Source organism: Euleptes europaea, chromosome 7, assembly GCF_029931775.1.
Source record: "Euleptes europaea isolate rEulEur1 chromosome 7, rEulEur1.hap1, whole genome shotgun sequence".
Taxonomy (NCBI): Eukaryota; Metazoa; Chordata; class Lepidosauria; order Squamata; family Sphaerodactylidae; genus Euleptes; species Euleptes europaea.
Window position 1 is genome coordinate 24,739,374 of NC_079318.1, and position 16,258 is coordinate 24,755,631.

Consider the following 16,258-nt stretch of genomic DNA (forward strand, 5'->3'; position numbering starts at 1 on the left):
CCCCAGAGCAATTTGTGTATGAGAAAACTGCTCCCTGTGGCTCTGTTCTGAGCTGCTTGGGCTCTCTTTTTTTAAAGAAGCAGTTTCCTGCAGCTGCTGTGAGGCTGTGGGGAACACATACAAAATGGCTTATACAAGTGACCCAAAAGTTGACAAATTGGGAAAATGTGGTTTAGATCCTATTATTGTTAGGTGAATCTGCAACTGGTTGACAGATTGTACCCAAAGAGTGCTAGTTAATGGTTCCTCATCCACTTGGAGAGAAGCGACTAGTGGAGTCCCTCAGGGATCTGTGCTGGGCCCTGTGTTGTTCAACATCTTTATAAATGATTTGGATGAAGGAATAGAGGGGATGCTTATTAAATTTGCAGATGATACTAAATTGGGAGGGGTAGCAAATACGGTAGAAGACAGAGCCAAGATGCAGGATGATCTTGACAGGCTGGAGAAGTGGGCTAGAACTAATAAAATGCACTTCAACAAAGACAAATGTAAAGTTCTGCATTTAGGTAGGAAAAATCAAATGCATAATTATAGGATGGGGGAGACTTGTCTGAGCAGTAGTGTGTGTGAAAAGGATCTTGGGGTCTTAGTAGACCAAACACTGAACATGAGTCAGCAGTGTGATGCGGTAGCTAAAAAGGCAAATGCAGTCTTGGGCTGCATCAACAGAAGTATAATGTCCAGATCACGCAAAGTGATGGTATCGCTTTACTCCGCTCTGGTTAGACCTCAACTAGAGTACTGTGTTCAGTTTTGGGCACCACAATTTAAAAAAGATGTAGACAAGCTGGAACGTTTCCAGAGGAGGGCAACAAAGATGGTGAGGGGTCTGGAGACCAAGTCCTATGAGGAAAGGTTGAAGGAGCTGGGTATGTTTAGCCTGAAGAGGAGAAGACTGAGAGGGGATATGATAACCATGTTCAAGTACTTGAGGGGCTGTCATATTGAGGATGGTGCCAAGTTGTTTTCTGTTGCCCACGAAGGTCGGATAAGAACCAACGATGAAATTAAATCAAAAGAGTTTCCTTCTAGACATTAGGTAGAATTTTCTAACAGTTAGAGCGGTTCCTCAGTGGAACAGGCTTCCTCGGGAGGTGGTAAGCTCTCCTTCCCTGGAGGTTTTTAAGAAAAGGTTAGATGTCCATCTGTCAGCAATGCTGATTCTGTGACCTTAGGCAGATGATGAGAGGGAGGGCATCTTGGCCATCTTCTGGTCACTAGGTGTGTGTGTGGGGGTGAAGTAGTTGTGAATTTCCTGCATTGTGCAGGGGGTTGGACTTGATGACCCTGGTGGTCCCTTCCAACTCTATGATTCTATGATTCTATGAAAAGTATCATGGAGTTTGCCCCTAAATTTCAGTCACCAGGTGAAAATGTTATTTTCTTCACAGGCACCCTGTTGATTTTTTATTGCCTTCTTAATTTTGACTCTTGTGTATGTGTGTTAAACTTCCTTCTTCTCTAGATTTCTAGAGATTTTTACTGCTCATTTTATTGCCAATTTTACTTGTGATTTTATTATTGAATGTATTAGTTGTTTGCTTTGGGTCATTTATTGTATATTCTCTGCTATGTAATGGTTTATCTGGTAGATAATGTAATGTAATGGTTTATCTGATAGATAAAACAGATTTTGCCTTCTATTGTTTTTCGTGCTTTTGTTTTATTGTGTATGACTGGAAATGTTTGTGCTGAGAGCCTGTGATAGAGATAGTTTAAATAATTAAGCACAAGCTCAGCTGGTTCGCAGAAGCTGCATGTGAAATGGCCTTGAGAGGCTTCAGCACTGTTTGAAGCTGCCATAGAACTTGTTCAGGCCGAAACAATTGTCTTCAATGGATAGCAAGAGCCAACCCTTCTTTTTGGTGTACCTTTTTAATGCTGTTAGCTACGTATATAGAAACAAATTTTTGATCTCCAGAAGAAAGTATCTAGAAGTTAAACAGTATTTGGCATTTTACCTGATTTAAGTGCTATTGCCTGCCCAGAAACAGCAGTACCATGAAAATGTTTTTTTGTCTCTAGATCAGTTCCAATAGAATGATGACATTGATTGCAACACTATTATGGGTCCTACTTCATGTCAGCCATAAACCTGTACATAGCCATTGTGGACCGGATCAGCTCAAGCCCCAGAAATGTACTGAGGATTAGGGCTGTCAAATCAGTTCCATCCGAATTGAAAAACAGCAGAATTTCCCCCGATTCGGCGGTTTCTAGTTCAGATAGAACTGAAGTCAAAAAAAGGCGGGAAAACAACGAGCCGAACTCGGTGAGTTCGGGCAGATGCCGGATAAATTCATACAAATTCGGTGACCCCGAATCAGCATTCTCCTGCGGCCAATAGGTGGCCAAGCTGGGTCTTCTGGCTAATCAGTCGCGGATGAGAGCGTGAGCCTGGCTGCTGCGCAGCCCGGAGGGAGAAACAGAGAGTGTCTGTGTGTGAGAGAGAAAGATCCCCGTGGTGGGGAGGGTGTGTGTGCGTGGGCCCGGGTTGCTGTGCATCCTGGGGAGAGAGAGAGTGTGTCTGTGTGTGTGAAAGAGAGATCCCTGTGTGGGGGGTGCGTGTGCATGGTCCCGGGTTGCTGTGCGGCCCGGGGGGGGGGAGAGGCCATTTATACATGGGAGGTTTTGCTTTGGATTTGCCACTCGCTAGATGCACATTTTCCCCATTCAAATTCTCAAAACTCAACAATAAGCTCCCATGAAGAGTTTTGAGAATCTGGACGGGGAAAATGGGCATCTAGAGAGCGGCAAATCCAAGGCAAAACCTCGCGTGCATAAATGACCAGAGAGTCTCTGTGTGTGAGTCTGTATTCCTTCCATTGCTGCTGCTCCTGTGCTACTCGTGAGAGATCCTGAGCTGAGCTGACCTGCTGCTGCTTGCTGGAATCAGACTGGATTACTCCTCCTGACCCCTGCTTCTGCTGGAAGAGAAGGCAACCACAGTTTGACCCATTTTGGGGCTTTTCTCTATAACTTTTTTCCTGTGTGTGTGTATGTGGAGGGGGGAGATTCTGTGTGTGTGTGGGAAGCCAAAGGGGGGGCTGTTCTGCAGGGGGGGTGATTTGCCTCTGCACTAGTTTTTTTTTTTTTTGGCTGTTTTCACTGGTTGCCACCTTTGCCTGAAGGTCAGTGTGGGTCGGTGAGTCTCTCTCTCTCTGGCTGCCCCGTTGTTCTCCTTCTTTTGGAATTTGTGTCTTCTTGTTGCGGGGTGGGGCCTGTTCTGCTTGGGGGGATTGATTGCCTCTGCGCTAGTGTGTTTTTTGCTGTTTTTACTGGTTGCCACCTTCACCTGGAGGTCAGTGTGGGTTGGTGAGTCTCTCTCTCTGGCTGCCCCATTCTTCTTCATTTGGAATTTGCATCTTCTTGTCGCAGGGTGGTGGTGGTGTTCTGCTTGGGGGGGTTGATTGTCTTGGTGGGCTGTGTTCGTAGAATCCGAGCTTTTGCCTTCTTTTGCACGATGGGGGGGGAGGGAATGGCATGTAGCGGGCGTGCATGTGTATAGGCCAGTGGTGTCGTGTGCCGTACAATGCAGTATCCTGCTTATTCCCCCCCTCCCCAGCCCACCCCGGGTGTCCCTGCTCAGGATTTCTCCTTTCCCCTGACAGTGACAGCTCAGCCACGTTGTCTCCTCCCTCAATTCCCCCCGGTCTTCATTGTTTTTGGGTGCCCCCGGGGCTGAGGAAGCGGTGACAGGAGGAAGTGAAATGTAGAGAAAAGGGCAGGCAGTCCTGATCCTCCAGCCTGCTTACTCAGAAGTAAGAGCCGTGGTGGGGCTTTGCTCCCAAGGGAAAGCGGAGCGAATTGTAAACAACGCCGCCTTTTATCAGTCTGCAACAATGGGAGGTTTTGCCTTGGATTTGTTACTCTCTAGATGCACATTTTCCCCATCTAAATTCTCAAATCTCAACAATAAGCCCCCCTGCAGAGTTTTGAGAACTTGGCTGTGGAAAATGTGCATCTAGAGAGCAGCAAATCCAAAGCAAAACCTCCCATGCATAAATAGCGAACAAGAAACAATGGGAGGTTTTGCCTTGGATTTGCTGCTCTCTAGATGCACATTAAGGATTGCCTGCTCCCATTCATTCCAATGGGTGGATGGGGGGACCCCTTCCAGACACCATAACCCGGGACCCCCTGACTCAATCTTAACCAAACTTGGGGGTTCTTTCAAGTATGATCCCTCCAAACTACCCTGAAAGTTTGGGATCTCTAACTCCAAAAATGCCCCCTTGGAGCCGCGAAAAACTGTGAATGAGCTTTAAATGGCTTTATTCAGCCGAATTTATTTGGGAACGCCGAATTTCATGCCAAATTCCACGAATCTGAATAGGGGGAGTTTGGACTTCGGCATTTCCTGGATAAAAACAGGCCAAATTTTGCCGAATCCAAATTTTACCGAATTTTTTTTCAACAGCCCTATTGAGGATGTCAAATATTGTTTTGATGGTAGAATCACTCAGCACCTGCTAATTATAAGGCAGCCATGCCAGAAAATTACAATTCGATTAGGGAATACTAATGAGAGGTAAATGTTCTTATGGTTTAAGCATCCAGTGCAAGGGCCTTCAGCCATCTAAATAGGATAATGACCCTATTCCTTACCTATTTATTTCGAACACAAATTTCATCTGTGATTTCTCCCAACCTGTCCTGGGATTTCATGACACACCTTGCCAGATACCTTAAAGCTTAAAGCATAAACATTTGTGGCTTTCTGAAAATGATATTTCACTTTAATGCTAGCCCTGAACATGACATTGTGGTTTATACCTCATTTATATTTCAGCAATTACCTCAGTCCTTTAGCTATAGAGCAACGATTCACTGAACCATTCATTACAGTAAAAGTACAAATGAAGATTCTGGCTCTAGTTAACCTACTTACTACCTAAGTAACAGTCCATTCCTGAGCTTTCGCTGTTGTGGTGCCTCCTAAGCCATTCCATGGCCACTGAAAACTCGAAACAAGCCTTTTAAAGGCTTTTTACTTTTAAAATAGGGCTTTTCACTCCATTAAGAATAGTGAGACTGTGCCTGATAAAAAGCAGGCGCAGCCTCGTTCTTCTCCCTGCCAGCGTACCAGGGTGAAAGGGGACAGGAGGCTGCCTACAGGCAGCCCCCCCGGAATCCCCCCCATGATGCCGGAACTCTGGCATGGGCCTTTACACTGGTGGGACGCTGGTGGAAGGCCCCATTAAAGCAGCGTAGGTAGCCCAGATGCTGGCGTGGGGGCCCCCAACACTGGCACAGCCCCTTCCTGATCTCCTGAGGACTTTTGTCCTCAGAAGTCAGTAATGTGCTGTTAGTGTCATATATGTTACTGTTCCATCTAGGAGGTCTTATACAGTGAGGGAAAAAAGTATTTGATCCCCTGCTAAATTTGCCCATTTGCCCTCTGACGAAGAAATGACCAGTCCATAATTTTAATGGTAGGTTTATTGTAGCTGTGAGAGACAGAATAACAACAGGAAAAACCCCAGAAACCCAGAAGACAAAAGTCAGAGATTGATGTGCATTATAATGAGTGAAATAGATATTTGATCCCCTATCAACCAGCTGGGTTAGGGTTAGGGTTCTGCTGTCGACAGAAGCAATCAATCCATCAGATTCCAAACTAGCCACCATGACTAAGACCAAAGAGCTGTCCAAGGATGTCAGGGACAAGATTGTAGACCTGCACAAGGCTGGACTGGGCTACAAGACTATTGCCAAGCAGCTTGGTGAGAAGGTGACAACCCTAACCCTAACCCTAACTGTCAACCTCCCTCGGTCTGGGGCTCCATGTAAGATCTCATCTCGTGGAGGTGCAATGATCATGAGAACGGTGATGAAGCAGCCCAGAACTACACAGGGGGAACCTGTCAATGATCTCAGTGCAGCTGGGACCATAGTCACCATGAAAACAGTTGGTAACACACTACGCCGTGAAGGACTGAGATCTTGCAGAGCTCGCAAGGTCCCCTTGCTCAAGACAGCACATGTACAGGCCCGTCTGCAGTTTGCCAGTGCACATCTGAACGACCCAGAGGAGAACTGGGTGAAAGTGTTGTGGTCAGATGAGACCAAAATCGAGCTCTTTGGCATCAACTCAACTCGCCGTGTTTGGAGGAGGAGGATTGCTGCCTATGACCCCAAGAACACCATCCCCACCGTCAAACATGGAGGGGGACATATTATGCTTTGGGGGTGTTTTTCTGCTAAGGGGACAGGACACCTTCACCACATCGAAGGGACGATGGACGGGACCATGTATCGTCAAATCTTGGATGAGCACCTCCTTCCCTCAACCAGGGCATTGAAAATGGGTCGAGGATGGGTATTCCAGCATGACAATGACCCAAAACACATGGCCAAGGCAACAAAGGAGACGCACATTAAGAAGGCAAGAAGAAGCACATTAAGGTCCTGGAGTGGCCTAGCCAGTCTCCAGACCTTAATCCCATTGAAAATCTGTGAAGGGAGCTGAAGGTTTGAGTAGCTACACATCAGCCTCGAAATCTTACTGACTTGGAAAGGATCTGCAAAGAGGAGTGGGACAAAAAACCTCCTGAGATGTGTGCAAACCTGGTGGCCACCTACAAGAAACGTCTGACCTCTGTAATTGCCAACAAGGGTTTTGCGACCAAGTACTCAGTCATCTTTTGCAAAGGGATCAAATACTTATTTCACTCATTATAATGCACATCAATCTCTGACTTTTGTCTTCTGGGTCTCTGGGGGTTTTTCCTGTTGTTATTCTGTCTCTCACAGCTACAATAGACCTACCATTAAAACTATGGACTGGTCATTTCTTCGTCAGAGGGCAAATGGGCAAATTCAGCAGGGGATCAAATACTTTTTCCCCTCACTGTACACACCACCATCTAAGAGTAGTGTGCAGAAGGGCTTGTATTGGGTGCTATCCTGTTGCATTGGTCATTAACTAAATAACTTCTCAACTATGATCTTAGCAAGCACACAGGATTATGTTATAATTGAGTCCATGTTGCCTGAAAGGCTTTCACTATGGTCTTGTTCACAAAAAAACCAAAAAAACCCTATTAATTTCAATGCTGAAGAAAGAGGATAAATTTATTAATTTAGGAAATTCATAGGTCACCTATCCAGAGAAAGCTAATAAAACAGTAACAAAACAGTAACACCATCAGATGTAAAATCAAATAGAATTGTTGATCACCATCCCCTGAACCTATGAAAGGCATAAAACAGCAGAAGCAATTTAAAGAAACAATTGGTTTGGGAAGATATTTAAAAAGTAGTTATAAAATAGCAGTATGCATAATGAACAATGGTAAGAGCAGTGAAATCAGATGTGTGTGTGTGTGAAGTGCCGTCAAGTTGCAGCCGACTTATGGCGACCCCTTTTTAGGGTTTTCATGGCAAGAGACTAACAGAGGTGGTTTGCCATTGCCTTCCTCTGCACAGCAGCCCTGGTATTCCTTGGTGGTCTCCCATCCAAATACTAACCAGGGCTGACCCTGCTTAGCTTCTGAGATCTGACGAGATCGGGCTAGCCTGGGCCATCCAGGTCAGGGTGCAATCAGATATAGGTTATAAAAATTTCCCTCCCCAGACTCTGCCCCAAATTTTCAGGAATTTCTCAAACCAGAGCTGGCAACTTTAACTACTGAACATTCTTCCTCACCCGCTTTCCCACTAGGTCAGTCATTCTTGCACCTGACCCCGCCCCCATCCTTGTTGGCTTTGTGTTCATTTACAAGATGGGGTGCTGGACTTCTTTTTGAACCCTGTTAAGTTCTTACTTTCAGTGACATCTTGCTAACAAATTCCAGAATGGGAGTCATTGTAGTAATTTAAGTTAGACAGACTGATCAAAGAATATTTTTTTGTGAATTAGAGCTCACTTTGCCAGATACAGGAAGTGAATCTTGCATTGATAAAAAAAAAATCACATGTAGGGGGCAGAGGAAAAAACAGTAAACAGTGTGTCCAAAGGTTGTGAAATATAAGAAGCCATTTAATTTCATAGCCTTTTAACCTTGTTTACATTTTTGTACCCTTGTGTGTATATAAAATCCTCTGGTTAAGGACAATGTGGCAATATCCGTGAAACCTGATTTATTTATAGGGTTGCCAGGTCCCTCTTCATCACCGGTGGGAGGTTTTTGAGGTGGAGCCTGAGGAGGGTGGGGTTTGGGGAGGGGAGGGATTTCAATGCTATAGAGTCCAATTGCCAAAGCAGCCATTTTCTCCAGGTGAACTGATCTCTATCGGCTGGAGATCAGTTGTAATTGCAGGAGATCACCAGCAGGAGATCGCCAGCTGCCACCTGGAGGTTGGCAACCCTATTTATTTAACATATACATACATATACATATACATATATATATATATATGTGTGTGTGTGTGTGTGTGTGTGTGTGTGTGTGTGTGTGTGTGTGTGCTGTATCTTCTCAGACTCAAGGCAGCCAACAAAGTAGATAAAGACAAAAAAAAAATCACAACTGTCCAGCAGCAAGTTAAAAGCAATGCACAATTAAATCATATAGTTAAAATGCAGCTGAATCTGCCAAAACAGTTTACCCTCCACCAAGAACCCTCTGGAATAAAACGTTCTTATGTCGTAATAAATCTCTTAAGTCTTTCAGGTGCCACAAGACTCTTAGATGATCTTGTTAGCGGTGAATTTAAAGGCCAGTTAATGATCTGTGTGGAAAAAAGTATTTCCTCCAATGTTATTTTTCCTCATAACTATTTGACTTAGTGCCTCTATGGGGAAGAATCAATGGGAGGAGGAGGAGAAGGAGAAGCAATTTAAAGTTGGTAAATACGAAGTATGAAAAGCTTACTTTAAGATTGGATTTGAAGTTTTGTACAGCACATCTAACTCTCACCAGGACATCCTGAAAAGCAATTTGTGGCAACTGTGCACAGCTGCTCAAGGCTAAAGGGCCTACCTGGAACAGTTCCAGCTGGCAAAGTATTAAAAGGCTAACAGGACAGAATAGAGTGGAGTTTGTTTCTCCCCACAAGTATAATACCAATGTTGCTAGGGTCTTAGAAACTTCAAATCTGAAGGATACTGGAATCTGGTCACAGAAAAATAAATCAATAAGTAATTGTTTTATTTCTCTGGTTATTTAATTTCTTGAAGGTTCAGCTATTTTATCCATTAGGGGGAAAAAACTGAATTTATATTGTTTTCTGTTTGTGGCAATGCACGCTCTGGCACTGATTGGCTGAGCAGCTGTGAATGTCAGAATCTTCATTTGCTCTCAGAACTAGGGCTGTTGAAAAAAAAATTCAGTAAAGTTCGGCTTCGGCAAAATTAAGCCCTTTTTAATTCAGGACGTGCCGAAGTCCGAACTCCCCCGCTTTGGATCCGCAAAATTCGGCGCGAGATCTGGAGTTCGGGGGGAAATTCGGCCGGGTCTTTGAAGTGCTGGGCGCTGCCTGCCCAGGCGGCACCCACCACTTCAAACCGAGAGGTTTGGGTTGGGAAGGGGGCGGGGGTCTTTAAAGAGCCCCCCCCCCGCGCGCCTTCATGGTGCTTCCATGAAGGCGCGCGGGGGGCTCTTTAAACAGATCTGCGCCTTCCAGCTGGAAGGCGCAGATCTGTTTAAAGCACCCCCACGCACCTTCAGGGAAGCCCCGTGAAGGCGCACGGGGGAAAACAGATCTGCGCCTCCCAGCTGGAAGGCACAGATCTGTTTAAAGCGCCCCTCGCGTGCCTTCAGGGAAGCCCCGTGAAGGTGCGCAGGGGGGGGGAAACAGATCTGCGCCTCCCAGCTGGAAGGCGCAGATCTGTTTAAAGTGCCTTGATGGAAGGCAAGAGTCCCTGGAGCCTAAGTGGGGTGTTTAAAGACCCCCCGCCCGGTTTCCCGGGAAAGTGGGCGCTGGGTCTTTAAAGGCGGGAAAAGGCAGGTTCGGGAATGCTAAACCTGCCGAATTTATTCGGCGATCGCCCCGAATTTGCTGAATTCGGGGCGTCTTTTTCCTGCCTTTTTTCAGTTTGGTTCCATCCGAACTAAAAAAACCCGAATTGCGGAAAATTCGGCTGTTTTTTCAGTTCGGACGAACCGAATCGACAGCCCTACTCAGAACAAAGCAGTTTGCAGAAATACTTCTGTGAGGGAAAGGGAAAACGTCACTTGGCTGGGATTGGAGGCCCCAGGTTCTAGGGTAGCTAAGAGTCATGAAGATCAAGAGCAAGGAGACTGAAGAAAGGACACAGAGTAGGTAATGTCTGAGAAAGAGGAACCTAAAGGAAGGGACAAGGAGACGGGAGGGAGAGATCAGAGGAGGCAGGCAAGAGGCTAATCACAGAAGAGGGCTCTGGAGAAAAGGAGATGCTATAAGTGATGGTGGGAGGAAGAGAGGAATGCTCAAGCATGGACAAGAAACTGATTGGCTCAAGGGATGCAGTGACCTCACCAGCAGGGACCTGGTTTGGGTTAAGGGTGGTTGTGAAGCATAATGCATTAAAAAAAATCTCAGTTCTTGGGTCTTGCCATGCCTGAACAGTGGGAAGGAGACCCTAATTCAGCTCCTTATTGGCATGATTTGGGGGAAGAAAACCGCTAATGGAGAATCTCAGCATTTCCATATTGTTTCTTAGGACAAAGGCATTTGATGATTTTTCTGTGCTCACTCAAAATGCATCGCTATGAACTGCTTAGTTGTGTACGCAGTCTTATATTTCCTTACTTGTGTCTGTGAGATGTGCTAAGAAAAATCAAATTTTCTTATTGAGATGTAAGATGTAAATCTTTAAGGTTGACAAATTGAGATACGTGCAATGTTTACTCTGAGTATGTTTACTCAGAAGTCACTGAGCTCAACGATGCTTACTCTTTAGTAAGTGTGGTTCAGATTGCAATCCAGGTCTGACACAGGCAACTGATGAAGGCTTGTTACTTATCAAGATGGTTCCAGAGTTCAGTTCACCATCTTTAAGGGCTCATATACAGTACACATTACCATATCTTCCCCACGACTAATGGCTCTTCTTGCAAGGGATGTTATTTGTAGCACAGCTAGTTATGTGGAACATGGAGAATAATCACACTGGCTCTCAATGCTGCTAGAGATTGCTGATCACTGTTTTGAAAACACTCCCAAACCATAGCGAGCTTTAATGTGATAAACAGCACAGCGCATATTTGGTATGAAGAATCATGAGACAGAAACAGCCAGAGTATGAATAAGTTGTATGCCACTCTTAAAATAGGTTAAGGAAAACAGGAAGAAAATGGCTAAAACTGCAAGATTTTGTAAGGAGTTCCAATCTACTGGGAGGAATGCAAGCTGGCTGCAGAGAATAACAGAATCATAGAGTTGGAAGGGACTATACAGGCCATCTAGTCCAACTCTCTGCTCAAAGCAGGATCAGCCTAGAGCATCCCTGACAATAGGTTCGTCCAGCCACTGCTTGAAGACTGCTAGGGAAGAGGAGCTCACCACCTCCCTAGGCAGCTGACTCCACTGCTGAACTACTCTTACTGTAAAACAAAAAAGGCTTAATATCCAGCCAGTGCCTTTTTGCCTGTAATTTAAACCCAGTATTGTGAGTCCTACCCTTTGCTGCTAACAGGAACAGCTCCCTGCTCTCCTCTAAGTGACAGCCCTTCAAGTACTTAAAGAGAGCAATCATGTTCCCTCTCAACCTTCTCTTCTCCAGACTGAACATTTCCAAGTCCTTCAGCCTTTCCTCATAGGGGTTGCTCTCCAGACCCCTGATCATCCTCGTTGCTCTCCTCTGCACCCACTCCATTCTGTCCACATCCTTTTTGAAGTAAGGCCTCCAGAACTGCACATAGTACTCCAGGTGCGGCCTGACCTATGTAGTGTACAGTGGGACTATGACATCTTGTGATTTGGAAGTTATGCCTCTATTGGACACCCCAAGACCAAATAATCAAATGATGCCTTACTGAAAGCCAGTTCTAATCACAGCAGTGTCAAACTCTTTATCCTGTTTGGATCCAGTCTGGATTTTACATTCACAAAGTGTCCATGTTCTCTTGCTGGCAGATTGCAACTCTGCACTCACTGCTTGTAAGAAAGGACCACAAACAAACAGAATCAAAGTCAGTAACTGGCATTTCAGCATAATCAAGGCAGGAGGTCCACACCCTCTTCTCCTTTTTCATCAGTTGCCAGCAGAGAACACGCTGGAGGGTCACTGCAAGGGAGAAGGGAGAACTGTAGCTGTGCTCAAATTTCCAATACTGAAATGTAATCACAGCTATTTACAGTCTGATTACTTCAAAATGCTTCTTGGCTTCAAGGTAGAAATTTGTTTTATGGCATTTCTTGGGTCTACAAAGAGTCCCTTTCACATCAGGAAATCTTAATAGATTTCCTTAGCTCCTAAGGCACATAAGACCCAAAAAAATCTATCAAGAAAATCATGATGCTCAAAAATGATTATGGTAGCAGCATGGTAAATAAGATACCCTTCCCTCAGTGAGTACCTTTGAACGATGAGAGACAAAAGCAGATCCCTTAGTCTACTCCCTCCACTCTGAAAATCGGTATGTAGGTAACTTTGCCTTCAAATCTATTCAAAATATTAGAGATTTGCAATGAAACATGTGAAGTAACAATACAGAAGAGAAGTATCTTGTCCTAATCACAGATGACCCCAAACTGAAACATTTCATCAAATATGAGAAATTAGGAATCGCGGCTTTCTAGCTGGAGAAGGAAATATGTTCAGTGGGTATAAGAAAGTCACCCACTGATCAACAATGATCTTTGTCTGGGGTGAAAGATGATCTTCAGTATGACAAAATCAATAAGGGCATGATGATTGTATTTTAATACTTATGAATTGTGTTTAAAAGAAAAGTCTTCACAGATTATCTAGATCATCTTCCTGCAAATACACCACTATTAACCTGAATGCAAGTTCTGTCCAAAGTAACTTCAAATGTTCCAAGGAGTGAAGCAACCCGGCTTTCCCTTGAGAAATTAGTTTGCAATTTAATGGATCTTGCTGTCAGATCAGATCACATTTTCTCTTACACTTAGCTGAAGTTTTCCATTTCTTCTTATCAACCTGTTAACTGTATCTTAGCACTATTTATCAATCTAAAAAAATCTTCTTTGAAAGCCTGCTAAAGTCCCATGTGTTTTTAATATTATATTTTAAATGTTATATTTAGCCAAGGCTTACAGATTAAATGTACTGTACATTATTGTGCTACTGGAATATCTACTAGTTCTGTCAAGAATGATACTGTTATGGCTGATATAAGAAATCTCCACACTTCTGACAGTAGACAATCAGCTATTTAATAGAAAGAACATAACAGGTGGGTATTTACCAGGATATGAAGGAGGGAAACAATATCCTGATCAATAATCATTCACAGCAAAGTAGGGTTGCCAACCTCCAGATACTAGCTGGAGATCTCCTGCTATTACAACTGATCTCCAGCCGACAGATCAGTTCAGCTGGAGAAAATGGCTGCTTTGGCAATTAAACTCTATGGCATTGAAGTCCCTCCCCTCCCCAAACCCCGCCCTCCTCAGGCTCCACCCAAAATCCTCCCTCCAGTGGCAAAGAGGGACCTGGCAACCCTACAGCAAAGCCTATCCACTGGATCATTCAAAGTAAATAACCAGGTAGCCAATAGGGTGCATCCAAACGTCCTCCAAGAGGCCTTCCTCTAGACCAAGTTGCTTTCTTTCAGCTTGTTCCTTCTCCTCCAATAGAAGATCCACTTAATTTGGTGGAAAGTTCCTTAGGCTTCAGCTTTGCTTAGTGGAGTAGTGGGGTAGGGATAAAATCCACTTTTGTGGGTATTAACAATGTTAAAGTAAAAACTGGATAATCATCCAGTTATCTTATACTGAGACACTTACTGTAAGGTTTTGCATAAACTCTCAGAATTCTGAAAACAGGGTGGACAGTAAAAACAGGTCAGTGCAGTAAATAATATCTGTTCTAATGTGTGTAGCCCACTCTACCCCACGTTCCCCCCAATTAGAGACCCTACAAGCAGGAGTCCCTATCAAGAACCCCTTGTCCAAAGGACAGATATCTGAACACAGATCTCAAATGCCTCATCTAGTTGTGACCTGATCTCAAAATGATGATATAAACTTTGTAATTATGGATTATTCCCCACTAGCCAAATGTAGAATCATTTCTAGCATCCGTATATGCAATTATAATGGGGTTTCAGATGACAATGTCATCAGTAGGGTTGTGCATATCAATAAACCCAAACCGAAAATAAACCCAACATTAGCCGTTTTGGTAAATTTCAGGATTCAGGTTTACTGAATGCCAAAACCTGGGGATAAAGCCAAAGCTGAATAGGCAATTCCCAAAAAAGATGAATAGATATTCGGCTTTTTGGGTTCGGCTATTCACCTTTGCTCAGAGGCATAGAATCAGAGTTGGAAGGGACCACCAGGGTCATCAAGTCCAACCCCCTTCACAATGCATGGCTCTTGCTTTTTAACCGTTTTCTTTTTCTTTTTTTTTTGACTGGTTTTGTTAGGGCCCCATAGTTGGGGCCCCTTTAAGATGGGGATCGTGTAATCGGAGCCAACTTGGTCTGGCCAACTTTCCAGGTATATCACTCAACAGAAGACTAGTCTGCATAGCAGAAGAGTCATTAAAAGACAGGGCTCACCCAGTCTTATCCAGAGGGATATACCCGCCAAATAAAAAGAGCCAGCTTCAACAACTGCTGACACCACCAGGCTTCCACATGGATGAGCAATCTCCTTCAGATACCACCTCCCCCCAAAAAAACTGCTGTCAAACTGAAGGTCGCCCTGAGTAGAGGCTTCGTTTCCCCCGCACCGTGACCAGCTCTTGGGATCAGATTTTTCATGACCACAATAAAGGACTGTTCACATGATGTCATTTGCCACCAAAAGGAATGCCTTATTTCTCTTGCATTTAAGCTTTTTCCTCCGTTTGGAAGCTAATTTACATGGACATCATGCAAAGTGACCCAGAAACGAAGGTAGACCCCTGACTTTGAGGCACCTGCCTGGAATCGGCTCTTTCTGCCAGTCCTCAGCAATGCTGAACTTTTGAACCTGAAAACCGATGGACAGCTTGGCTTGCAAATGCCTAGAGGATGGTGCCCATAAAATTGGACCTTTGCTGGCCCATAAAATCGGACCCCGGTCCCAAAGTTCACCAAACTTTGATGACCATCAAAGGAGAGTCTCTTGCAGCCACGCTGCCAGTTTGGGGACTCTACCTCCAAATATGCCTCCCAGGTGCTTTGAAAAAAATCCCCATTGACTATAATGGGCCCGAATTTTTCAGGAAACCCGAAAATAAGCCTAAAACCAAAATTTGCTGGAATGGGTATTCTGCTTATTTCGAGTTTACTGGAAAAAAAATCGGGCCCAATAAACCCAAATACGAAATTTACCGAAAATTTTTTTTTTCACAACCCTAGTCATCAGCCCCACCACTGTTCTCCTGTTCTTTCTCCGTGACAATCCCATGTTTTCCAGGAGCTGATTTCTTGTGATTCTTTTGCAGAACGGCAGCACAATTTCTGTGGAGTGTGAATGGCCCTTGCCCTCTTATTTTGTCCTTTTCTCAAGATGGTGGAAAATACTTCCAGCTGTCAACTTCTGAATTGCTTGCCTGGTTGCCTTTTAAATATTATTTTAAAAGCATATTTGATGTTAGTGCTGTTACGCTATGATACCAGTGTGAACTGGGGTCATTTCTACCATTAAGCAATATTCCTACAACATAATAGTGCTCAGGCTAGAAATAAAATCAGAGACATATACATCCATTGACATCAGTAAAGAGAGGATGAATTCATGATCATAATGGAATAGAACCCCCTGTGTAGATGGGAAAATCCAGGAGATAGTTGACTTCAAAAGCTCAGTATCCACTGGCATGAATTCTTCATTGTAATTCCACAATGATGAAACACCAACAACTTAATTGCAGAGAAAGTCCCCCATGTGGAACCATGCTATGCGCCTTGATCATCAAATGTGGGAATAGTTTCATTTGTTTTGTTTGCTTCCAAAGCTTTTATACATAGTTACTCCAGTATTAGGCCCCATTCACACACTTTTCTAGTGGTAACAAATTCTCATGACACTGTAGTATACATGTGAATATAGGGCCCATGTGGTTAGAGAGAATTGTCCGGGTTCTAAATTGCTCAGCTCCAATTGCTAAACTTTGACTAGATTGTTCCCATTGTTATCTAGACTGCAGTGTGACATGTCCTACTTTGAAAAAACTCTGAGACAAAGTAGGTACCTTTCTATTGGATAA